General features: G+C 41.3%; 1 long non-coding RNA gene and 1 other non-coding gene across 2 annotated transcripts in view; both read right to left on the reverse strand.

The window, feature by feature from the left end:
• LOC104006521 (uncharacterized) overlaps positions 1-2,586 on the reverse strand; it is a 124,703-nt gene extending 122,117 nt beyond the window's left edge. Inside the window, exon 1 of the long non-coding RNA XR_008548069.2 lies at positions 2,433-2,586. This is a non-coding gene — a long non-coding RNA (uncharacterized LOC104006521). The remainder of the gene's footprint in view (positions 1-2,432) is intronic.
• Positions 2,587-7,055: 4,469 nt separating this feature from the next.
• On the reverse strand, positions 7,056-7,239 carry LOC112209388 (U2 spliceosomal RNA). Its single transcript, XR_002944122.1, has one exon. It is a non-coding gene; the product is annotated as a U2 spliceosomal RNA (small nuclear RNA).
• Between the last annotated feature and the right edge of the window lie 1,084 nt (positions 7,240-8,323).

Consider the following 8,323-nt stretch of genomic DNA (forward strand, 5'->3'; position numbering starts at 1 on the left):
AGGATAAATGTCTCAGTATTTGAAACTCAGCCAATCAGAAAACACAATGGTGGGCTTAGCTTGAACCCAAGCTAGGCCTGGCCTAGGATTCACAGCTATGTAATCACAAGAAGAAAGTCCATGGAGAGGGACTTCAGGGCTCCTTGAGAAGGACCTCCTCTAAAGAAAAGGAAAGACTTACAAGGGAAGGTGTGATACGGTCTAGCTCTGTGTCCCCACCCAAACCTCATGTTGAATTGTAATCTGAATTGTAATCCTCATATGTTGGGGAAGATACCTCGTGTGAGGTGATTAGATCATGGGAGCAGTTCCCCCATGCTGTTCTCTTGACAGTGAGTGAGTTCCCAGATATCTGACGGGTTTATGAGGTGCTTTCCCACTTTGCTCAGCACTTCTCTCTCCTGCCACCAAGTGAAGGACGTGTTTGCTTCCCCTTCCCTCATGATTGTAAGTTTCCTGAGGCCTCCCCAGCCATGCGGAACTTTGAGTCAATTAAACCTCTGTTCTTTATAAATTACCCATGCTTGGTCAGTTCTTTATAGCAGCATGAGAACAGACTAATACAAGGTGATAGGAGAGTAGCCACTGAATGAGAGAAGGGCATTTCTGAGAAATTATGGTTCTTACTGCTACCTGGCCCATTTCCTCCCTCTCCTCCTGTACTCTTCTACACCACCTCCATCTGCAATCTGTGCAAGAGGCTTGGAGAGGGTAGCCCCCAACATATGTACATTTGATAATAGATGAAAATACTGTGTGTGAGCCACACATGAGACAGCCCAGGGACTTGGAAAGGTCTCAAAATCTCACAATAGAGAAGACAGATGACAGCCAGTAAATCCTGTACTACTTTCATGGTGGCCCCAGGCTGATGGGGCCTGAGATCCCAGATCTGAGACTTATTTGAAGATCTGGATAGCTAAGATTTTTGCTGTGCATTGTTGAGCAATTCTACTTCCCTTATTGTCTACATGGATAACACTTGAAGATTTTACACACAAATTTTTTTCTGATTATAAAAAGAATATATCTATAACTACCAATGTAAAGGTAATATCCAAGTATTAATTGTGAAGACAAGAGGGAATATAAAAATATATGTTATATATGTATTGTAAATATAAATATATATTAATATGCATACATTTATATCTATACATATACATATACCATACATACATAGATTTATAGCTATACAGATATATAGAATATATGTTCCCTTCGGGAATGTGGGAGAATAAAGGTAGATCAAATAGCTGAAAGAAACAAAAATCTGAGAAACTTGTTAGTGTTTTGAATATGTAACTAAAATTTTTTTATACATGCACTTGTGTGACTGTGCATACGTATTTGAAATTTTTTGTATCCTGCTATGGGGGAAGTTATTTGGTGAATGATGTCTTGGGAGACAGAGACTCTAATAGAATTATTATAATTTAGATCAATTTAGCTTAAATTCCTCTCCTGGGGACCTTATACAAGGTTTATTTTTTTCACAAACTGTTACCTCTCTTGAATAAATTATTAAAATATCTCCCTAAGTAAATTAGCTCTCATTCAAATACTGAAAACTATTTTGTGTGTGTATGTATACACACTGGCTCTGGGATTAGTTTAAGGCATATAAAATTGACATGGAATGCGATTAATTCATATTGAATTATTAAGAGGTCATTTAGCTTATTTTTATTTATTTTTTTAAGAGACAGGATTTCTCTCTGTTACCCACGCTGAAATGGAGTGGCACCATTGTAGCTCACTGCAGCCTTGAACTGCTGAGTTCAAATGATCCTGCAATCTCAGCCTCCCAAGTAGCTGGGACTACCAGTATGTGCTAATTTTTTTTTTTAAGGTTTTTTGATAGATACAGGGCTTGGCTATGTTGACTAGGCTGGTCTTGAACTCCTAGCCTCAAGTGATCCTCCTGCCTCTGCCTCCCAAAGAGCTGGGATTACAGGCATGAGCCACCACACTCAGCTGATAATTTAAAATAACATACATTTATTTTACTGTGAAAAATAGTAATGCACAGTGTTGATACATGAGAGAAGCCCCAAAATGACACCTCTCTTCTCGTTGAGTTTTAAAGTAAGATCAAAAGAACAAGGCTGGGCAAGGTGGTTCACACCTATAATCCCAAAACTTTGAGAGGCCAAGGTAGAAAGATGGCAAGATGGCTTAACCCCAGGAGTTTGGAACCAGCATGGGTTGGTTCCTCTCTACAAAAAATTTAAAAATTAGCTGGGGTAGTGAAGCATGCCTGTGCTCCCAGTTACTTGGGAGGCTAAGGTGGAAGGATTGTTTGGGCCCAGGAAGTCAAGGCTACAGTGAGCTGTGATCACACTGCTGCACTCCAGCCTGGGTGACAGAGCAAGAGAAAAAAAGAAAAGAAAAGGAAAAGAAAAGAAACAGATGTAAAATTGAAATATTACCTTTATTGTTGATAAAACTGATACTGGAGAAGGAAGCTTATATCTGCAGACAAGCAAGCTGCCTGATATTGGAACCAGAATTAGAGATTCTACTCCCAGTAGTGCTAGTCAAGGCCACCATCTCAATGTAGAGGAGGAAGACACATATCCTTTGTAGGGCAGCTCACTGCCAGAAGGAAAGAAAAGTGAAGAGTTTACACTTTGTATGCCCATTTTTCTCCTCCAAACTCATGGGTTTATAAGTAAAGGAGTGAAGAGAGTGTTATATAATCAATGTCCTTCACATGGAAAGAAACGTCAGGAGAGTTTCCTAAACATGTTGTCTAGTTGTGTTTTTTATTAACCATTAACCCTTGGGTGCAGCTGCTCCTTTGGGGGAAAATATCAGCAGGCTCTCAGTATAGGTCCATGCTCCCACCTCATGGGTGCTTCTGCAATACCAACAACTTCCCCTTTGAATATCATCCTGGAACCACCAGAGAGCAGTTTTGATTTTGCCCCCAGAAGAGTCTTAAATGCATCGGAACAGTATAGTAGGTAAATTAAGTCCAAAGCCACTTTCTACCCAATTCCAAAAGTTGACTGCCTATTCTGTTTTTCATCACAAGTCCTGAGCAGCCTCCTGCACCAGCATAGTCTATTAGAGGTTCAATATTAAGACAGTCCAACAAAAAATGGTCAGCAAGCATAGAAATATGAATATAAACTCTCTTCCATTAAGAGTTCACAAGAATTGTTTGAGGCCAGGAGTCTGAGACCAGACTGGGAAATACAGCAGGACCCCACCTCTACAATTTTTTTAAATTACCAGGTGTGGGCCGTTGCTCTCCAACGCCAGCACCACCTCTCACTCGCTGAGCTCCAGCCTAAGGAGAAGGGGGTAAGTAAGGAGGTCTCTATACCATGGCTCTTACAAAGCAGACTGCCTGCAAATCCACCGGTGGTGAAGCACCCAGAAGCAAGTGGCTACAAAAGCCGCCTGCAAGAGTGCGCCCTCTACTGGAAGGGTGAAGAAGCCTCATTGTTACAGGCCGGTTCTGTGGCACTCCGAGAAATTAAACATTATCAGAAGTCCACTGAACTTCCGATTCGCAAACTTCCCTTTCAGCATCTGGTGAAGAAATTGCTCAGGACTTTAAAACAGATCTGGGCTCCAGAGCGCAGCTATTGGTGCTTTGCAGGAGGCAAGTGAGGCCTATCTGGTTGGCCTTTTTGAAGACACTAACCTGTGCGCTATCCATGCCAAACATGTAACAATTATGCCAAAAGACATCCAGCTAGCACGTTGCATACGTGGAGAATGTGCTTAAGAATCCACTATGATGGGAAACATTTCATTCTCAAAAAAAAAAATATCTTCTTGCTGTTATTGGTAGTTCTTGTGAATTTTTAATGTAAATGCAGGGACGTAAAGCGTTAATGCAAGTCAAAATGTTTCAGTGAACAAGTTTCAGCAGTTCTACTTTGTAATAATTATAAATAAACCTGTTAATTTTTTTTCTGGAAAAAAATTACCAGGTGTGGTAGTGCATACCTGTAGGACTGCTTCAGCTTGAGCCCAGAAGTTTGAAATCATAGTGAGCAATGATCACACCACTGCACGCCAGCCTGGCAACAGAGCAATACTCTATCTCAAGAAAAATAAAGAGTTCACAAGAGCAACTAAGCCTGCTTACAAGATGACTCTAAAAACATTATTGTCCAGTGGAATTAAAAGTCCAGAATCAGTTTCCCTTGCCATTCAGTGTTAATGTCCAAAGACATACCAATTCAAAATTTACCCCTCTCAATCTCTTATCTTGTTCAGTTTTCAGATAGAGATTCTCCATCTTGGATAATGTGATTCTTTCAGCAGTTACAGCTTAAGCTGTTCCATACCAGAATTAGTGTAGTTCTCAAGATGTAGTATTACTTCACGCTAAATCTTTCATGTACCATCCTTGGAAAAAGTTCAGAGTTAATTAGTAGTACTTAATAGCACTGGTCCCACATTTACCAAATTTAGAAAATTGCTCCATCCCCAGTCCCTAGGGCAGTTATCCCAGAACAAAATTATATTCTCCCAACTTAGTACTTAGTCTAAACCAAAGAGAGTTGGCAAAGACCACAGCAGAGATTCAGCAGCATTGAGTGGAAGAACTTTCTTGGTTTGAGCTGCACCAGTATGCCAGAGTTTATGCCACTTGTCCATAGGCCATGATCTGGGAGCTTAACAATAACTAGGAAATGGCTCTTGGCAAGAGTTTATTTTTGGAACCATGAATTTTCCAGATGGGGAGAGAAATACTCCTACGCATATTGTCACCTCTCAGAAAAGAGCATTTAAGATACTGCTGCTTTGAGTAAAGTCCAGAGAGCTGACCTAGGGGCATTCCCAGTCTTATTTGAGGTGCCTTTCTTTCCCATCCAGTATATTCAAAACTTCCTAAATTGTTCTTTGTCCTTTGAATCCCATGCTTCTAGTGTTCAAAGATATTTTAAAAAGAAGCAAAATCATGACTCTCATATAGATAGAAAATGAGCACATGTTAAAGATGTTATGTAACCCATTAATTACGTGGAGAAACCAGGCAACTTGTTCAAAGGAGAAGTCATAGAAGTACAAATTTTTACGGACTAAGAAATGTTGATGTGAATGCTCATTTGGATGCAAAACTGGCTTCTGCATGGGCATGGGGTGGTGAGAGGATGAGGGAGTATTGTTCCTCCACCAGAAACAATTTCACTTCAAAAAAATTTCAAAATACAAAGAAAGTAATTATTTTGATTGGTATCAGTTATTTTCCTACTTACAGAGTTAGAAAATAGCTCCCATAGAATAGAAATTAGATAACCATGAAGGGTGTATTGTGCTAGTCTAGATGTGACATAGTTTCATAGTTTTCCATTGGAGCACACATCTTCCTTCACTAGCACCCCAATATTGAACTGAACGTAGACACCGCCAAGTTACACAGCACTCATATTCTTTTCTGATCTGGCTTTTTCTGTCTTTGCTCATAGAGGCTGTTTCTACTACCTTTTACTGCCAGGTCAGTAGTCCTAAGAACTCTGCATTCTAATCTGGGACATCTTGAGATCACACAATGAGGAGTGATCCTTGAATCTGTGTACAAATCCTATGAATTTAAGGTTAGCTCCTTCACAGCTCACTCTTTGGTCCTGGATGCAGAATGAAATTGGAGCAGCTCATCTAGTGCTCCCTCCCAGGGTCTGGCACTCTTAACTGAAACTTCCTGCAACATACACACACGCATGCACAGACACACACACACACACAAATACCCTTCAGCTGCACTGCATTTTAAAAGCACCAAAAGTGTGCTGCTTTTAAAGTATGTCCAAAGACTTTCCCCTACCCCCTTACAAATGGACTACTGCCTTAGCTTTTTCAGTATTAAGCCCTTTGAGGCCCACTAGAATCTGTCCAGAAGCCCAAGAGGCCAGAGCATTTATGCCTGTGTAATCCAAGGACAGGCAGCAGCCAGCTCAGCAAAGCCCCCACTGGGGGACAGTAGCTTTGTTGAGGACAGGAAGGCCAATGTCTGCTTGCTCACCAGCCCCCTCATGGCTATCTTCTGAAGGCAACTGTGGGCCCCACGCATTTGTCGGGTCTGCCTTCAAAAAGATAGCTATTGGCCTGTGGATAAGGCCTTCATAAACAGCAGTAATCAGCAAGTTCAAAATACCACATAGCCCAAGGGATAGAGCCTCTGACCTAGACTGCAACAGTGCAAAGCCAACTGCACAGCTGTTCAGACTGACTGCATCAAACCACCAAAGTCACCAAGACAATAAAAAGCGTTGTCCATTAAGCATGTCATATCATCAGCTATGAGATATATTCCAATTAGAAAGCAATTAAAAATGAAAGAGAAAAATGTGAGTCTTAGAATCAATTAAGTATAGCAGTAATAGTAACAATAGCCAAAATGTGGGTGTAGTTACTATATGCCAGGCTCTGTTTAAACCTTTACTTGTATTGCCTCATTTAATTCTCACAACAGCTTTACGAAAGCAGGCATTATTAATAGAATCCCCATTTACAGAAAAAAATGGAAGTAGAGTGAGATTAGAAATTAGTCCAGGGCCACCTGGGTATTAGATAGTGGAGCCAGTCAGTCTGAGTATGAATATCTACACTTACATTCTTGTAGCTCATTTGGAAAGTATAGAAATATAGAGAGAGGCAGGAGGAAAAGCCATTTGTCATCTTATCCCTGAAAGACAACATTAAAACTTTGACACTGTTCCTCCCAGTAATTAAAAAAAATTCTTTATTATTTTTATTTTTTATTTTTTGAGATAGAGTTTCCCTCTTGTTGCCCAAGCTGGAGTGCAATGGCGCGATCTCAGCTCACTGCAACCTCTACCTCCTGGATTCAAGTGGCTCTGCCTCCTGAGCAGCTGGGACTACAAACACATTACACCCCACCCAGCTAATTTTTTTTTTTTTTTTTTTTTTTTTGTAGAGATGGGGTTTCACCATGTTGCCCAGGCTGGTCTCAAACTCCTGAGCTCAAGCGATCCTCCCACGTTGGCTTCCAAAAGTGTTAGGATTACAGACATAACCACCACACCCAGCCTTGATCTACTTTTTGTTGAAACCATTCTATACCCCAAAGGGGATGCACCATTCCTGGAGGTACTGTAATACCAGGTCAATGGGTGGAGTGGGGCAAGTTACTAGTCCATCTCCTAGCTCCAAAAATCCATTCAATATATTATCCTCCGATAGAGGATGTATCAGATATTAAACTGATATAAATAGATACCACACTTGATCTTACCCAGGCCGAGAAGTGGTAAAAATAAATTTTCTATGAGGCTTTTAATAATCAATGTTTTTGAAGTGATTGTTTTTATAGGAACCAAATGGAACTATTAATAATTATCATCCCATCCAACACTCCAGAACAGCCCTACCATGGGTCCTTTGAACTCCAAGATTGTTGGGAATCCCAGCCAGTTCTTTCCTTGCTTTGTCCCTTTATGGGGTTAATCCAAGCCTTCCCATGGTTTGCAACATTTCCACATGCAGCTAAAGAAGGCCATGCAGTAGTAGTGTGTTTCTTGTGTGCCTGTCTTAGACCCTGAGCACTGTCACATGATCCCACTGAATTATTGCAGTAAATGATCCCAGACCCCTTGAGACACCATATGGCAAGCAACCAGATATCACAAAAGTATGACTTGTATTTCTGGGCAAGCAGCAGTCTCAGAGGACTAAGCTTTTCCTAGGCCTTGAAACCCTTGCAGCTGCCAGTAGCTGGATGAAATGCGCATCTCCAGGTGGAAGAATGGTCATCAGCCCACCCCAGAGAGAGCCTGACACTTGAGAATACAAGTGGGGCTTAAAGCATGTGCAAAACAAAGTCGAAGACCTTGTCAGTACTAATGACATCAGCTTTTCACACACAGCAAACCCAGACAAATGGAATGCAGATAACTACATATTGCATGAACAAATTAAAAGAAATATGCTTTGATTTTTTTTTCCCTTTAAATCCATACAGAAGGAAACAGGCGTGCAGGGTGCCGTGGCTCATGCTTATAATCCCAGCACTTTGGGAGGCCGAGGCGGGCAGCTCACATGAGGTCAGGAGTTCGAGACCAGCCTGAAAAATTAACTGGGCGTGGTGGTGCACACCTGTTGTCCCAGCTAATCAAGAGGCTGAGGCAGTAGGATCGCTTGAACCCGGGAGGCTGAGGTTGCAGTGAGCCAAGATCACGCCACTGCACTCCAGCCTGGGTGATGGAGTGAGACTCCAACTCAAAAAAGAAAGAGAAAGAGAGGTGTGGTGCCTTACACTGCCAGGGCCTCCAAAGACCTAATATATAATTGGGGATATATAATATAGAAATAAACTTGTGGCTGGTATAGATTTTCT

This window comes from Pan troglodytes, chromosome 4, assembly GCF_028858775.2.
Source record: "Pan troglodytes isolate AG18354 chromosome 4, NHGRI_mPanTro3-v2.0_pri, whole genome shotgun sequence".
NCBI lineage: Eukaryota > Metazoa > Chordata > Mammalia > Primates > Hominidae > Pan > Pan troglodytes.